The sequence below is a fragment of the Strix uralensis genome, chromosome 18 (assembly GCF_047716275.1).
Source record: "Strix uralensis isolate ZFMK-TIS-50842 chromosome 18, bStrUra1, whole genome shotgun sequence".
Taxonomy (NCBI): domain Eukaryota; kingdom Metazoa; phylum Chordata; class Aves; order Strigiformes; family Strigidae; genus Strix; species Strix uralensis.
This window is the reverse complement of record NC_133989.1, coordinates 13141109-13158682: the sequence shown is the minus strand read 5'-3', so window position 1 is coordinate 13158682 and position 17574 is coordinate 13141109. Positions and strand designations below refer to the sequence as shown.

At 47.2% G+C, this 17574-nt stretch overlaps 1 protein-coding gene across 3 annotated transcripts in view; it reads left to right on the top strand.

Moving 5' to 3' along the window:
• PPP1R16B (protein phosphatase 1 regulatory subunit 16B) overlaps positions 1-17574 on the top strand; it is a 64516-nt gene that overhangs the window by 30067 nt on the left and 16875 nt on the right. The gene's annotated exons all lie outside the window — the stretch shown is intronic.

Here is a 17574-nt window from a genome sequence, read left to right as displayed (position 1 = left end):
TTTATCCTTCCTGGACCAAGCTCTGATAGGAACACATTCAGCTAGCACTAACTGTGGGGGCTTCTGGTGGATCCCTGGGCATTTTGGCACAGATCTCTAAAGGTATTTGGATATTGTAACTTTTGCTGAAGTCAGTTTGGTTTGGTCACATAATGCATTTGTGGTCCTTAAGAAAACAGAGTCCATCTGAAAAATGCTCAGCTCTTTTCTGTTGGGTGCTGGTGTAAAGACCACCCAGTTGAGCACTCGAGCCCCATAGTATTAAAATATACTGACATGACATTTTGTCCCCCTTGGGGACTGCCATGATCAGCACCAGGAGTTCCCAGCAGCAGTGGTAACATCTCGCCTCTTTGCTGTGGGCAGGAGTGGTTCCCTGGGGCACCCATTACCACGTTCTGGAAACCGACCCCCGGTTCTGTGGGCTCCCCACCCTCCTCCTTCCCTTCCCACAGGAAGGGGCTGTGGGTTTTCCAGCCATGGAACAGGGAAGATACTGGGGATCCTGTTTACCTACCCACTGAGCTGCTCACATCTGTTTAAAACTCTTCCTCACAACATGCAGCTTATCGCTGTGGCACCTGGTTTGCCAGCTGTCCTGTCTCTGCTGTGCCCTCTGGAAGGAGCTCCTCCATGGAGCATCGTGTGTGGAGGTCCTGAGATGCCACGGATGGGACGCTGGTGAGGGCTTCAAAACCCAGCAGGCTGATTCGAGGGGGTAAGACACCAGCGCTGGCTGCTGTGTAACTGGGAGATGAAAATAACAGCTTGGTCACCCCCAGACCATGCAGTCTTGGGACTGGGGAGCAAGAGGATATTTATTCACACTGCAGTGGGCCAAGTTGCTCTTGCAGTTTTGCACTGTCTCAAAGCACTTTCTGTGTTAGACCCTAATAACATCCCACTCAATATCAGCTCCTTGGGAGGTGTCAGATAGTGTCTGACCTGAGCATGAGCACGGAGGTTTGGTGAGACTCATGCAAAGCCTTGGCCACATTTATCATCTCTCACTAAAATATGAGAGAACACAGGGCACTGGCTGTTTTGTTGTGGACATCCCTTTGCTCTTGTTGGGAAGTCTCTGAGCTCTCCACAGCTGCAGCAGAAGCCTGCAGCGTGGCAGACCTGCTGCGTGGGAGGCCGCCTTCCCGCAGTGGAGAGGAGATGGCTTCAAAGTAGGAGAACCAGGCATTCCTCCGAGGGCTGTGCTTCTGCTTGGGAGCCGTTTGCCTCATCGTTACAGCTCTGGGGGCTGTTAGCAAAGGCAAGCAGGGAGACTGAGCTGTGACTGGAGAGGGTTTGCTGGTGGAAATGCTTGTGGGGTAGGTGAAGGCTGGAGGTCTCCCTGCCAGAGCAGGATGGACACAATGCAGGAGCAGGGCGAGCGGTGCAGCTCTGGAACAGCCTCCTGGAGCGAGGGAAACCTCATTAGATTTGGCACAACTTGTAGTGTACAGAGTGATCATGTAGAATGCTGACTTGTGGGCTTGGGCATTTAGCCTGAGCAAAAGGGTCATGGGCTGGGAGGGGGTCTGCTGCGGAAAGAAAATGTGTACTTGTGCTTGTGCATCCCCTGGGATGTGCACAACTCCAGAAAGCAGCGGGACTGGCAGGAGCGCGCAGGGACATGGCCAGGGCAGCCCTCCCCGAGCCTGCTGGTCCGGAAGCCTTTGGCACTGTCGTCACCCCGCGGGAGTGAGTCGTTCCCGTGGGGTTTGGGGAGAGCAGGTGCGTGAGGGGCTCCGTGGGGCTTTTTCCCCTGCCAGCCTGGCTGCATCCCGCTGCAGAGGTGATTGCACCAGCCGGCCCTGGTGTTAATGAGAAGCCTGGTAGCTGTGCTGTGCGTGCCAGAAGGTTTTCAGGTAGCGGTTAACGAGTGACTGGTGGAGCAGGAGCCCAGGCACCCAGCAAGTCACTGAGTGGCCCCATTTAACTAAAATTAGCCCCTTGTAAGCAGTGGTGGTGGCTGTGCATAACAGTGAGCTAATCTCCACGGGGAGAGGATTTGCTGGAGGAAGCGATGGCTCCCAGGTGCCCAGGTCCAGGTACCGGGATCCTGGATCTCTGTTGGGCTTCCTTTTGGAAGCCAGGCAGGATGCTCCTGGGGGGTGTGTTCAAGATTCAGCACTGCGAGCATCCCTGGAGGGCACTGACATGCCCTGGCTTAGTCCGAATGCTGGCTTGTATTGGGGAATACATAACCACTTCGGCGTGCATCCTCGGGGTGGGATGCCTGGGGACCCACGCATGGGCACAGCCAGTGCTTGAATCAAGTTCATCCTGCGTGGCTCTTCCCGCTGGCTGAAATGGGCTGCACCAAGAGCCTTGGTCTGACAACGCAGCACCAACCTGCCCGTAATCAGGATAAGCTGCCCAGTGCGGGGAGAATGGTACTGCCAACAGGCAACGAGCATCACTTACTCTATTTAATTAAATTGGGGGGGGCTTTTTTTAATGGTCTATTTCTTTTTGGACAGCTGCTTAACTGGGAAAGTAAGCTGGGGGAGGGAAGATGTCCTTATTTAAAAGGGTCTACCCTTAGCCCATAAATCTGGGCCAGATCCGCTGGTACATGCTGGCTGCTTTGTGCGACCCTGCTAAGGAAAGCAGCCATAAATGTCGCTTTAGAGCTGTTCTGTTTTGCTCAATGAATCTGGATCAGTGTCTCCCTCCTAATCAGGTTAGTTTTCTTTTGTCTACCCCTGTTAGGGGAAACCTAAACTGATTTAGCTATTCTCATCCATTTTCCATTTGCCTGATGGCTCTTTTTGCACAGGTTGGCTGTACCTTAATTACTGTTGAGTTGTTTGATGCTGTAGCAGGTGACGCTCTAGTGTATAACTTTGTAAATCTTAGCCAATATTCACTGGGAATTTTTTGCCAGATGTTTTGTTTCATTTTTGGACAGATTAGTTTTAAATTGGCAAATGCACTACATTTCAAGAGAAGACAATTGCTACTAGCTGTCAAAAAGAAAACACTAATTATCAATCATGTTTTATTGAGCCTCTGTTGAACTGATTTGCTGTAGAAAACATAATTTTCTCGGTACTCTATCTTCAGGAAATCTGATTTTTGTGAGTTCTGCTCTCTCGATAATGGTGATGTATGCTAGAACATAGAAGAGAGGAAAAATTAGCTCAAGATTAAAATCTGTGACACCCTGGAATTTAAATCACCTGTTTTTAGGAGCACAAAACCATTATCTGTGCTGGTGTGCCATAAAATCATTGCAGATGTGCGTTCCTTGTCGCTTCTGCATGTAAACCCTGTCCCTGCACATGATTTACAGTGCTTTCCCGGACGCAGCAGGGTTTAGTGAATGCGGTGGCTTGTTTGTTTGCTCTGAATAGGCCCCAGTTTTGAAAATGAGCCTTGAGTTGCTGTGAGACAAGATAAGAATAGTTGGGGGAAATTTCAGTGTTCCTGCCTCGCTCCGGGGCTTGGCTGCAGCGCTGCACTTCCCGTGACTCAGAGCAGCAGCAAGGCACCGGCTTCCTCTGAAATCACCCGTGTTTTGCAAAGCTGCTGGTACGGTCATTAAGTAAATCGGGTTTTAAGTGAGTTATTCTCCACTGCAGTTGCGTGTGATGTCTAAAATATATCTCTCTGTGCTCCTGTTTTCTTTAATGCACTCGAAGTGACTGCCTGGAAGGGTGGGTGGAGGCAGAGGGGCATCTTCCAAAGAGGCTCACGTAGCCCTTTCCTGACTCCAAACTGGTTTTATTTTTCTCTTGTGATAAGTCAAACGGGGGTCAGCAGTTTTCACCAAGCTATTTTTCTTGCGAAAGGGAAGTGTTATCTGTGAGGGGAGGTATGGTATACCCTGTGTGACATGGATATGTGGGAGCTGATCCATAAATGTGGCCAAATAGGACCTGTCAGTGGGTCAGCATAGCCTGGCCCCTGTCTCTCACTGCTGCTTTAGTCCTGGGGGATATGCTTCATCAACAGCAAACTTCTCCTTCGGGAATACCAGAAAGGAAGGGATTTCCAGCCAAGAAGTTGGGGAAGCCTTTAGTCCCTATTTGAAGGAACTCCTTGATTTAAATACTCTGGGGTGGAGGAAGGAGGGACCAGGTGGTTGCAAAGCATCACAAAACTGCTGACAATGTAAGGACCTCTTTATAAGAGCTCCTGCTTCTCCCACAGTTCCTTGAAGAACCTCTTTCTGAGGAGGGGTTGCATATCTTGCCCAGCTGCTCTGGGGCTCAGGTCTATGTGAATTCCCATCTGACCAGGGCTCTTGATGCTGATGGGCTGGTGCTGGTGGGCTGGTGCTGGGGTGGAGGAGATGGCTTTGCCTTACATCTTCTTCCCTTCCCTTGGTGACTCTGCAGATCACAGCTGCCGTGATTTGTTCCTCTCCACCTGCAGTGGGGATGGCCTTGCCTGAACCTCACCTGCGTGTGCTGAGTGTTCATCTCTGCTTTTATTTACTAGAAATCCCTGGTGCGTATGTTCTCCTTTTTAATCTCTTTGATGCTGTCGTGCATTACAGGCACAAAACACCTGAAACCAATTTGGTTTATTGGGTCTGTCTAGAGAAACAACCCTCTTGAGGTCAGCCCAGCTGGGGAGCAAGGCTTCAGCAGTGAAGAGGTTAATGTGATCTGTCCCGAAAGCTATCTGTGCCTCATGCCAAGCCTGATTGTCATCTTGCTCCTTTTAGCCCCTGCAGTTGTTCTGTCCCCAGAGCACTGTATGTGGCCATTTGATCTATGAGGGATGCATGTTTGTTGGGAAACTGTCCCTCGCTTCAGCGCTCCCAGCTCCCTGTTCGGTGGCAGAGGCAGCGCCAGGGCCTGCTGCTCCGTCTTGTGTCCTTCAGCTGAACGTATGTGGCGAGGCGTGGAGATCTCGGCCAGCAAAACGTGCTCCGTCCCCTCGTGATAGGTTGCACAGATGATGCAACTCATGCAACCAGGGCTCATTTTAACTCACATTGTGCTGGTGATCCCCTTCTTCCCAGGTGTGCCAGGTGGAGGAAGTGTAATGGTCCTGTCGGGGCATGGAGCCAAGCCAGAGGTTACAGCTGTAAGAGCTGGCAGCAGCCAGGGCAGAAGCATGCAGCCTTCACACGCTCCCTTTGCAACGGGGCATAGACAGAATTTAGTTCAAGGTTTGTAGGTCAGGTTTCCATTATACAACTGTACTTGTTGCAGCTGCTTGTGTGAGATCCAGACCTTGTTGAATGCTCCTGGTCTGGTGGGCTCCTTTGCCTAGGAATTATTCTTTATGATGAGATGTACAGAAAGAAACAGGATTTCTCTGTGGTAGCACTAACTGGGATGGTAATGGAGGCTTGGAGTTGGATTTGCTTCAGTCTGGGACATGTGGGAAACATCTCAAGAAGCATTTGTTACAAACAACTGCTTGGAAAGAAATCAATTTTTTTAAGACTATGTTTTTTGCAGGCAAAGGTAGGACCAAAAACAGTTAAGGAGAGATCTTATAATTCATCACAGATCAAGTGAAGAGGATCAGATCTCCTGCATTCCCCAAACAGGTACAAGTGCTCTTGGCACAAGTCACACTGAGCATGTGGATCTCTGCCCATAGTTGAAGGACAGGACTGATTGTGTGAGGAAGGTTATACCCCTGGTTTAGTGAGAGTACAACCCTCCTATTTCATCTCACAAGGAGAAAAATGGTCTGTGGTGTCTTCAGGAACCACAGCACCTTGATTCCTGTCCTCACAATGGTCTGTAAGGGCCCTGTCACCCTGGCTAGCCAGCCCCACTCCTGTTCTGGAAGGACTTGCTCTTGAGGATGTTGAGTAAGACACTACGGGCCTCTTCTGCTGGATGTTGGTCAGCAGAAAAATGCATGTTCTTTCACCAGAAGCTGCCAAAGTTGCTTGGTTATACTTAGTGCTGGAGATACTGAATTTTGGTTTTAGTAGCAGCAGAAAGTAGGGGAGTGCTGGATCCGGTCCGAGCGGTTGCACGGGACTGCATGTCCTCCCAGTACTGTGGATGAGCCTTGAACTGACTCCTGGTTCCCTGCGCTGTCACTGCGATCCACCTCTGCAACCTGTAATTAGTGCTGTCAGCAGAACAGTGTAAGCAGCCACTTAAGCATTAATTACTTTAATGAACTTACTAAGGTGGGTTTAGCTACTAAAGCATTTTGGTTTTGTTACAACTTTTTAAGTCAAAATATTAGACTGTGGAATCGATGGGAGATGACACAAAGCTCAAGCCTGGCTTTCCTGTTGTCTTAATGTTCAAAGTGTGGGGTTTTTTAGGTAATTTAATCATGCAGTCTTTTCTCCTCCACTGCACAGAAGCAGCTGTGGCCGGCAGCGTGGCAGGAAGGCGTAAGGAGGCTCTCTCCCCTTTGTTCACAGGCAGGTGTAAGGGATGCAGTGAGTGCAGGGCAATCTGCCATTCAAGCCCAGAAGATGGATGTCACCTTTCTTGCATTGTGACAGCTAAAAGGTGGCCCATGATGCTTGGGCTTTTGTAGTGTTAAATATGTAATGAAAAACTCCCTGATGTGAGGGATCTGCTGGTGAGGGAGCTCTCTTATAAGCAAACAGGATGGAATAAAATGGTTCATTAACAAAACTGGTTTAATACAGAAGTAGGCAGAGTTTTCACCACTGTGGAGGGGAGAATGGTCCTGCCATTGCTAATGGCAAAACTTAATGGGGAATTTTAATGACTGCTAATTATTTTGAAACCTGCAGTTTTCTTGGGAAATGTGATATACTTTGGCAAACAGAAACTTTTCGTCACTGTTGCGGAAGGGAAAACTGACTTCTCTGAGCTGACTCTTGCTGAAGGGGGTATGGGAGGCATTTGACTTGCACTACTAATGTGGAGAGTTGGACAGGGTCTTTCATCTGAGGACAGGAGGCCTCCTGAAGGGACAAAGAGGGAGAAGTGGGATATATTGCGCTCTGCTCCCTGCTGTTGCCTGCAATTCCTTGTTCCCAGCATCAGGGAGTCACGTCTTTAGTGTTCAGAGATACTGCTCTGATAAATGGGATGCTTTAAACCTGCATAAGAGCTGTAGGAATTATGTATTTTTTTAATTTGGTGGTTTAAACTATGTGTTTTGTTAGTACTAATAAGCTCAGATGGAAACACAAAGTGAAATAAATAAAATTTTAAAAATCACCATAGGCACTGAGAATGAAGCGCTCATCTCAGAAGCAGGATGAAATGTCAGTGACCTGGTCTGACGCACTAAGGCAAAGCACTTTCCGGAGGAGAATTTCAGCTTTTTTCCTCTTTACATTAAGTAAAAGACTCCTAGACTGACCCCGAAGGCTGTTAGAGCAGTCCCGTAGGTGTTGGGAGTCCTGAGCTCACCTCCCCGGTGTGTTGTGTCTGTGGGTTTGGACCCCAGACCTCCCCATCCTCGTTCCTCTGCCACCAGGTACACAACTCCCCAGCAGTTTGTGACAGCGAGCTGGTTTTCTCTCTCCACCCAGCTCTGATCTGAAGGGGTTTTCCAAATTCAAGCCGTGTTCTGCAGATTAAAGTTTTAAGCTGTCTGAGATGGCTTGTGAAAGTGAAGGAACCACTCACTAAAAACGAAAGTGCTCCTGACCCCGTGTGTGGTTTCTTTCTTTACTGCATCAAAGTGCAGGAAGCTTAGGAGAGGAGAGCTGGCAGCAAAAGCACTCTTGTTTTGAGTTCGCATGAGGCTGACACTTTGGTGTCTGCAGATACAGCAGGGATGGGTGAAGGCAACAAGTTGGACTTTTTTTATTTTTCATTCTGAAAAGTGCGAATGACCTGTCAAGCTCCCAGGCTGCTTTCCCCTGGGCTAACCTGGTCATGAAGCTATATTGCATCATCTGGCCTGGGAACACTCATCTGCTACTTCTTGAGGTGGTGGGAAGCAGAAATCACATAGAACTTGTGACAGAAGAAGTTTGAGAGAGTTTTCAACTTGTCTGATGGAGCACGTGAAATAACTATTAAAACAAGGTGGTCTGTAAGCAAAGCACTTGGCAGTCAGGTTATAGACCAACCCAGGTTGTATTGCTGCATTCCCGTTTGTTTTGACCTAATTTAAAGGTTCTTTGTGCAGTCTCTGAAGAGTCATGGAAGGTGATTTCAAACCTTCTTCAATGAAATTAGGAAATGTTAAGAAAACTAACCTTTTGTCCACTATTCTTTTTTTTTTAATTTATTTTTTTTAATGTGGATGCTCAAGATAATGGGTCTTAAATTTGGATGCATGACTAGCAACCTGCAGCAAGTTTATACTGTGATCTTTATTGAGCAGACCATCCTCAACTGGATCAGACCCAGGGCCCATGAAATGGATGGTGTCCAGCTTCGGCCCCTGCCTGAGGGGACTAGTGTCCTCTGTGCACAGCAGCCATCACACAGATTTCATTATATACCTTTTGTCAGGCCTGTCTCATTGATTATAATTATTACTGTAGCTGTGAAACCCTGCATTTCTGCCAAGCTCAGGTGCTAACTTGTAATTCAACTCTGAAGTGTATGAAGTGGTTTACATGCAGTGCTGAATACCTTTGATGATGATGTTCATGGATAAACTCTCTTTGACTTCTCTGACAAGGGTCTGTTGGTTGCTGAGGGCTGGGAGAACAGTCCCTGTGGCTCTCTAATCTATTTGGTTATGCTGAAAACAAATCTGCAATGGAGAGTTGGGGAGCACAGGTATTTCTTGGAAGTGCCCCTGCTTGGTATGCAGTGGTACAAGGAACACCCCACCTCCAGTCCAGGTCCCACTAAGGGGCATTCTGCCACTGGCTGTGGGACTTTGTGTGGTTGCCTGGTGGCCCGTGACAGTTGCCTGTGGCTCCTCTGCCCCGCACCGGTGTTGGGCTGTCATGGGCACTGGGAGGCAGCAGCTGCGTGGGGGTGACGCTCGACATTGGGGGTTGCTTTGGGATTGGAGGTGTTTGACCTGGAGAGCAAACTGAATGCGCTTTTTTGTTAATGCAGAAAAGTAGTTCTGGACTGATTTGTCTGTGTGTCGTAGGTGCTGAAATGAAGATTGAAAGACAAGTTCGAAACTCTGGGGGAATGCTGGGATTTGATCAGCCTCAAAAACTTGCAGACTTCTGGGACTTGGGCTTGTGAGAGGGGAGACAAAAAAGAGGTTTTTCTGGCTGGGTTGCTGGTGAAGATCAGGGATGGTTGTCAAATATAGGCTTGGTGACCAAACATGCTCCATTCTCCACCTCTGTGATGGCGTCATTCCTGATTTGTAATTAAATGAAGCGTGCTGCCATACTGCAAGCCCTCCAGATGAACTTGCTCCCCCACCTCTTGTGACTCGCTCTCCTGGCCCAGCCCAGGTCCTCGATGTGGTCATCAAAGAGGTGCGAGCTGAGTGGTGGAGACCTTCCCGAGGGAGAGATACCAGCTGAGAGCTGCTGCTGAGCCACAGCTTTGGTTTCTCTTTTTAAAATACCCATGGACACAGTTAACAAACTCTGTCAAATACAAGGTTCACCTTGGGGTCTGGGGCTGTCAAAGCTACTGAGACTTCAGCTGCTTTGCCCGGTTCCTCTTGGCTGAACAACCCAGAGGACAGGGGAGAGGAAAGGAGAGTTTTCTTGTGCTTAAAGGGTGGAGCTGGACCTGGGACTCAAGGGCACTGTCACAGCTGTGCCATGGACTGTCACTGTGACCTTGGCAAAGAAACCTGAGCCTTCAGAGTCTTGCTCTAACTCGGGCTGAGATGTCACATCTGTGAAATGAGGCAAATACTGATTGTAAAATCCCGGGAGACAGCCTGGAGCTCTTGGAGATCTCTGGATGAAAGGCTCTGTTGAAATTCAAATCTCTGAATCATGTAAAATTTGCTGCTGAATAATTACAGCTTGCAAAAACAGAAGGGCTGCTAAGGATCAGCCAGTGCTTCTCTGGTAAAGTTGAGGTAGCTGCTAAACTTACGTGAAAGTTTTCTTTCTGTAGTGTTTGCTTTGTAAAAGGAAACGACGATCTTTCTTTATTTGACAAAAAAAAAAAAAAAGGGGGGGGGGGGGAGGGGAGGACTTTCTGCTTTTGTAGACATTTCCCCTCCAGCACTGCATGGCAATGCAGCATTGCCCGTAAGAAATAGTGCTGTTGAGCAGGGGGTGGTGTTTTAACAGATTACACTTTTACTCCTGGCGTGCTCCCTGCGTTCTCCTGTGTGGGGTAATGATGTGAGACACATCTGGGCTGAGTGTGACCTGGGGGCTGGCATCAGCTCCTGCTGCTGCCATGTCACACAAAGCTGCTTTGGAGAGGGCTGCATTGTGGAGCGTGTCCCGGCACAGCACGCTTCTGCCTTGTGCAGGTGTTCAGACCTTGGCTACGTGGCACCCTGTTTGATGAATGCATGAATCCGTGTGATCCATGGGATGTGACTCGGTCCTGTATCTCTTAAAGATCTTCATCCCCAATACACTCATCCTAAACTAAAGGGAGACAAAGTTGAAAGGAAAAAAAGAAAAACCAAAATGTGCTAATTGAGGTCAGAGTGGGTGCTGCTGAAGGTGGAGAAGGTACTGAAACAGCGAGAGCAGCTGGAGCTTCTCTAAAGACCAGGACAAGGTTAGAGATGCACAACAGAGAAAAAGGGTCTCTGAAGTGGGGCAGGCTGAGGAGCAGAGAAGGGGGAGGGCCTGATCTGCTGGTGAGCTTCTGGACTGTGGGGAATCCTTTGGTATTAATTCAGGGCAGCTTGAAGAGCAGATACGTATTTCCCCACCCCACCACCAAAACCTCTTTTCCATTACTTTAAATAGAAAGTTTCCTGTTTTATAATTGAGACTCTTAAAAACATTCATGTGATTCAGGTCAACGTACAGCTGCTTAGCTGAGGCCATAGGATGCCTGAAATATGAGCTGGGGCAGAGGCTGTTGACTCTGGAACCTAATAACGCTTTCAAATGGCAATATGAACTATTTCCTGCTACACAGAGCATATTAGAGTATCCTCTTGCAAATACTGGCAGACTGGCTCTGCGTGGAGCTCGGGGAGGTATTGCCATTCTGCTCCTCAGATCACCTGTTATGTTATTGTGTTAATGTAACTGGGGAAGCTCTTCATGTACTCAGACAGCTGCAAAAGCTTACCTCCTGACACCATTGCTCCCTTTTATCTAAATACTTCTTAAGCTGTAATTTCTATTAAAACCAATTAATTTTTTTGCTGCATTTCCTTTTGGGTGCCCTGAAAGATTTATTTTTCTAATAACTTTAGTATAGACATCACAGGTGATGACTGCTGTGTGTCTCAGTAGATAGGTTTTGGTTCAATACATCAAAAGTAGTTTCTGACCAGGTATATAAGTGGGATCCTCTGTGCTACTCAGATAAAAGGCTTTGATGTTGCGTTGTCTGAATGGATTTGCACGTCATGACTTCCAAGAAGAGTTTTTTGTAGGAAGAAAGCTGGAAGTAGCCAGAGCAGTAGAACAGGAGCTGTTGGTCGAACATTTACTTACTCTGTAGGTGCCCTTTGTCTAACTCTGCCTGAAACACAAAGGGAAGTAAGATGTGTTGCTTGCCTGCTTGTACCCACTAAACCTGACATTTTAGGTGGGAACTCAAGAGATGGGGGATGCAGGTTCCTATCGAGCTGCTGCTGGAGGACATGGCTGTCCTTCATCCCTTACCTTCTGTTGGTGTTCCCTGCTCAGGCCACTGGCTCGTGTGGCTCTGACCACAGCGGAACAATTCCTTCTGTGCGCTGTCAGTGCCTTCCGCTGAGCACCACTGCACCCTAAAAGCCAGCATTGCTCTGCTCTTCACTGCAGCTTCTTGAGTCATCCTTGGGAAATTTGGCCTTGATCATCTTGATCCATACCTCCATAAGTCTGACTTAATTTTTTTTTTTTTTTAAATACTCTTTAAGTCGGCACCATTCAAATACGTACTCCAGAATGTCTCTCTTTAAGAGAGAAGAGGCTCTTTGGCAGCCCAGGTGTCACTGTTGCAGTGGCATTGGGGAACCTGCTTTTCTGGCTTCCTGCCCACAGAAATCCTGCTGGAAGGCACCTGAGCCCAGAGGTTATATAAAACACTCATCCCTTTAAAAGCCCATCATCTGTTTAAAAACCGTACCAAAATGATTTATTTATTTTTCCACTGACAGATGAGGAATGGGAAACTGAGAAATAATCTCTGACTTTAGTTTTGCTTTATGTATTTGGTATCTCCTGTGTGGACCAATTTCACTGTTAGTCTGAGCAAGAGGAGAGGATGAGGATGCTTTTGAACATGACTCTGCATCCTTAGAAAGCTTTGTCAGATGGCAGCACCCTCTGATTTTTATTTTCCCTGTTGAAATGAATTTCGCTTTGTTTCTGCTGTGTCCTTTGAGCATTGCTGGTTGCAGATGAGTAACTTGCACACTTATCTGAGTAATCCCAAGTGGATGGCAGCCATTAAAGAAAGATGCTTTAGCATCACTAGCACTAAGTGGATTATCAGAGCTTGAAGTCCTGTAGATGTAGAACAAGAAAAATATGGGATACAGTAGAGTTTGGGCTGTGGCCCATTTATCTGAGATGCAGCTGTAGCTGTCTGTCCCCTTACAGTATTCTTCTGAGTGCTCTAGTACTGCAATGATGGGTAGGGTTCAAAGCATAAAGCAAAGATTGATTGATGTAGACACAAAGATGGGGAGAAAGACTTGGACCCTACGCATTAAATAAATGTATGGGTTGTTGACAACTCTTACTTGCTGTCAGAATAAAACTTGCGTATGAACTGGGCCCCAAGCTCTGCAGGAAGAGCCTGCCACGTGAAGCAAGGCTCCTTGAGACTAAGGAAGGGTATGCCCTCTTAAGCAAGAAGCATCAAAATCAGAAATAGATTTTCCTTGAGACAAGCAGCACCTGGGCTGAGTGTAACCGCATGAAATGTCCCTGCCCGTGTGAATATGGCACGAAGCAGATGGGGCTCTGCTGGTCTCTTACCAAACTTCCCAGATTTTGTGGGTATATTAGAAAGAATGTGTGTGCCCAGCTATAAACTAGGTGGGAAGTGTCTTAACAGGCTTTGAACCTCCCTGAGAAAGCTTGCTGATCAATCATGACAGGATGTATCAGTTGCTAGCTCACCAGGCAAATGGGAGCGTATTTATTTTTAGGTGTACTAAATGTTTGAAGCGGTCTGAGTGTGGACTGTTGTTTTCTGTGGGGTTTTTTGTCTTTCAAAAAGCTTTAGGGAGCTGCAGAGTTTATCAGTGGACCAGGATGGGCTATCAGTTGTACGTTGCAGGGAATGGAGGATAAGGCTGAGTAAATTCATCCTGTTACTGCTCAGGGTTTAGATATGCTCTTAAATACGAGTATCATAGTATGCTGTGTTAGGAAGCTGGATGCTTTGCTGGCAGAGCGCTCATAGCTTCAATGCTGTTTTCCTGGCAATGTTTCTCCTGTGTAATAAATATCCCTGCAAAACCATAGCAGTAAAAATGCAGCTTTGAAGTAGCTGAGCCCACCCGTAGGAGCATGCCTGGCAGGCTGGGGATCAGTCTTTCTAGACCTTTGCCAACACACCTATGTGGCACAGACACCACCAGTATCTCACTACGGGTAATGCTGGCAAGAGTTTCTTCCGCTACGCTGAGTTTTTGACTAAAGCTACGTTTGGGTGGAAGTGACTGCTAGCAATGTGTAAAAGCGTGCATCTTAATCCAAGTGAAACTTCTCTTCATTTTATTCAGTGAAATCGGGTATAAACATACAAGACTTCTACTGCCATAAACACCTCAGTGCAATAATAACCTTTTAAAGGTGACCCGAGGACCAGAAAGTGAATTAGAAGAGTTTAAATATTTTCAAAAAGAAATCATTGGGTGCAAAGGATCAAGATAAACCTGGATTTTTAAAAATAATGTCCTGTGTGTATGTAAACTTGGAGCACACAGGTCAGCCTGTTTGCCAGTATGGGCAGTTTGCCACTATATATTTTTGGGAGGAATCAGGACCTCCTACCAGAAAGGTGTTTGGGTTTTTACCCACCCTGGTATTCATATCAGTTGCAGTTGGCTTTTTTTCTCTTATGAGTTATTAATACTTGAGGTATGCAAATGCTGGGTATAGATGGGAGTGTAACAGTATCCAGAATTTTATGGTGTAGCTTATTGACCTAGGGGGAAGTGCACTGACAAAGGCATTTTTTCTCCATGGACAAGTCTTCATCTTCATTTAGGAACTTTTCTGGAAAAGCTGTTTCTAGTATAAACTCAGTGGGATGTAACATCAGTGAAAAATGCTGGTGCTGTAGTATCTCTTCAGGTGAGAGAGCGGATTACTCCACACTGAATTTTCCTTAGGGCCTTTGCAGTGTTTGTTTTTTTGTCTTCCCCCTGATTTATAGGTTTTGGGGAGAATAAGCGAGGCTTTGACATGCTTGGGAGGAGAGGGAGCTCCTGAGAAGTGGGTTTGTTGTGTTTGGGGAGGAGAATCTGCCTGAGGCTGCCCCAGGACATGTGATGGAGAGTGACTTAAAACCTAGGATGTATTTTCACAGCTGTTAAGGGAGCTTTTTCCATTTAACACAGCACAGATGTGAATGATAAAATATAAATTGAAGATTAATGTACACCATCTTGGCGTGTGAGAGGTTCAATTATAGGCAGAGCAAGCAGAATAATGGAAAATACATTTGAGTGATTGTTCAGTTAATATAATTTCCAATGAATTATTCACAATTTGTTCACCCAGCTCTTATTGTAATCATTTTCGTTCCTTCATTTGCTATGCATTTGGAACTGCTTCCCACAACTTGTGCTTGACATGTAAGAAAGTATATCCACGCATCCAGTCCCTTCTCCCCACCTGCCCCCCGCCTACACAAAGGACAGATTTTAAAGAGCTCAGCGTTTGAGGCACTGAGCTCTAAGAAGTTAATCGTAAGTGTTAAAGTGGAGGCTGCTGCCTGCTGAACCCGCTGATGTGACCCATAAAAGCCCATTTTCTTGGGCTTGGAGTGACCTGAGCTCACAGAGGGGCTCGCAGAGCGCCCATTTCCACGCTATATCTTGTGCATATGGGGGGGATCTTCCTTCCATGAGTGGTGTGCTGAGGCTTGAGCTGGCAGAAGGCGATCAGCTGGCGTCGAGTGATTAGTCTGCGTCCTTGCAAGCTGAAGCGTATGCTTCCTACCTGTATGGCAGCATTCGTGCCTAGGGGTGGGAGGAGGTGTTGGGCTTTGCAGCGAGGCGTGTGGCACCAGCAGGCTTGAAGAGGAGCACTTTGCTTGCTCAGGTCCCTGTCCCTTATGTTGTGCATTAAGCAGCAGAGTGGGTTGGAGGCAGTGCCACAGCCCTGGAGCTGAGGGTCTGGCTTCCAGCACTGCAAAGCATCACAGTTGTGCCCTCCTTTCCTATTCTTAAGGCACTGGAAAACCCACAAATGCACATTTCTCCTGAAGTTTATCAGAAAGGAGGACTCGTTCTTCCCGGCTATGTGGGAGGGACTGTTCCTGGGTAGTGGGAATGGGGAAGATATCCATGTCCTCCCTCCACACCCTTCTGCAGGTCTGCCTGCAGGGAGCAGGGCATGATGAAGCTGCTCTTTGCCACCCCCTGCCCTGCTGCTGGGGATGGTGGGTAGGAATTGGGGCTGTGTTCTGCTACGAGCTTGGTGGGACAGTGGGTAAATCCCCTTACTTGTAAAAAGGGGCATATGTAATAGGAAATGGCAGTTGTCGAAGCCTTCTGCGTAGTTGTTGGGATGTGTTGTTTGGAGCATGGGGAATACTGGAGACAACATCCCTCTGGCTGTAGAGAAAAGATCCAGGACTCGTTGCTGCCCAGCCCTGTGCTTCCACTGCCAAACCCCGAGATTCAAACTTCAGCTTAGGACCAGTTGGAAAGGAGTTTGATCTCTCCTTCAAGCCATGTTTGCCTGGACTCATTGCTACCATATCCATACCTAACTTCCTTACCTGACTTTTCTGTGCTCTTTTCTGGTGTCTTGTCGTTGTCAGTCTTCAGTGTGTTGGGAGATACTGGGAAATGTTTTGAGGGCTGTGGTGAGCCGGGCTGAGGGCCGATGGGAGCCAAGGGGAGGTGCACTGCAAACATGAGGGCTGCTGCAGGGGTTAGTGGAGAATTCAAAGCTGCTTTAGGGTAAGATAAATCCTTCTCTGAACCTTAACCCTTCAAGGACTCTAACAAGCTCTGTCAAGCCATGATGGCAAAGCCTTCAACACAAAGCGTCATACTCCATAGCAAGCTGGGATTTATGCTGCTGCTTCTTGCCATGGAGGGACAGCACTTGTAAAGTTAATCTGCCAGCATCTACTTGTCCAAGTCTCCGTAATCAGGAAAACATGATTATGGAGATGCATGTCATTGTACACAATGGCTCTTAAATGACTGAGATTGAATTAAAACCCTAATGGCAGAGCATCCAAAGTAAATAAGATACAACCAGATCCACTCATGAATGACTCACGTATCACTCAGCTTGGATTAGGAGAGCAAGAGCTTGGGGCTGGCCAGAAACAGTAGAAGCATAGTCTTTAAATTGGATATATTGGCTGGGGTTCAGCGCTCTTATTACTGTCAAGCATGCAAGTGTTGGGGGGTGTGAGCTGAGTGTAGGCGTGGGCTTCCTGCACTGGCCTTTGAGCTGGAAAAAACTCAGACTCTTTGGACTCGCCGCGGTGGGGGATGAGTTTTATTCTTTGTTGTATTCTGCTTTTTTGTATCAGTTTCTTCAAGCAAGTGTCAATGCCTTGAAATTATTTCCAGCAAATGTAAATTCCAGCATTCGTTTTGAGTTGGGTGAAGCAATCCTGTGATATGAAGTGTTTGATTTCACTTCTGTCTGGTTTTGCCTTCCTTTCTGATAACGTCAGACCGGTGGCTTCCAAACAAAACTTCGCTTTGGTTTTGATTTGCCTTTCTTGCAAGTGCCTTTTCCAGATCTTTTAAACAAAGCTTCATAAATCAACATTGATGTCATTGTGGACATGTTTTCCATGTTCTGCTTTGGACGCCAGCAGTGCTCTGTCCCCAGGGGCAGCCCTGGGGCTGTGTTGGGGGAAGAGCTCCCTCTAACAGCAGGACAGCCACTGGGCAAAAGCAGCCGAAGCAGGGGCTGCGGGGTGCTTCGGGAGTGAGCAGCCTTGCAGTCATGTTGATTGCCAGCTCTGAAGATGGTTGTTGTCCTTTTAGCTTTGTTAGTGTTCCTTATTTTGCACTTAATGGTTGCATCCCTGACATCAAATAAGATGGGACTTGAATATCTGTTGCTACCCTGGCCCCAGGGAGATGATTATGAACTCGTGTCTGTGCCGTCAGTGACGTTTGAGGTGGGAAAAGCATTAGGTAGTGAAATCTCTGGAGAAAAAGTAGGGAATGAACAAGTAAACAACAGAAGATGGGTACAGATCATCAAGATCTGTCAGCAGTGTTGAATTTGAAGAATTCCTGGTGTTGCTATTAATTTACATCCTCTGCCAGGCTTATTGCTATTATCCTGTGCAAGATTTGTACCTCAGAGCAAACTTTATTTTCACCTAGGGGCTACCAACTTTCCATGTGTTTCAGAAATTTGCATTTTAATGGAATAAATCTTATCCTTTCCCCCCAAAGCAGCAATTAAAATAATAAAGCCTC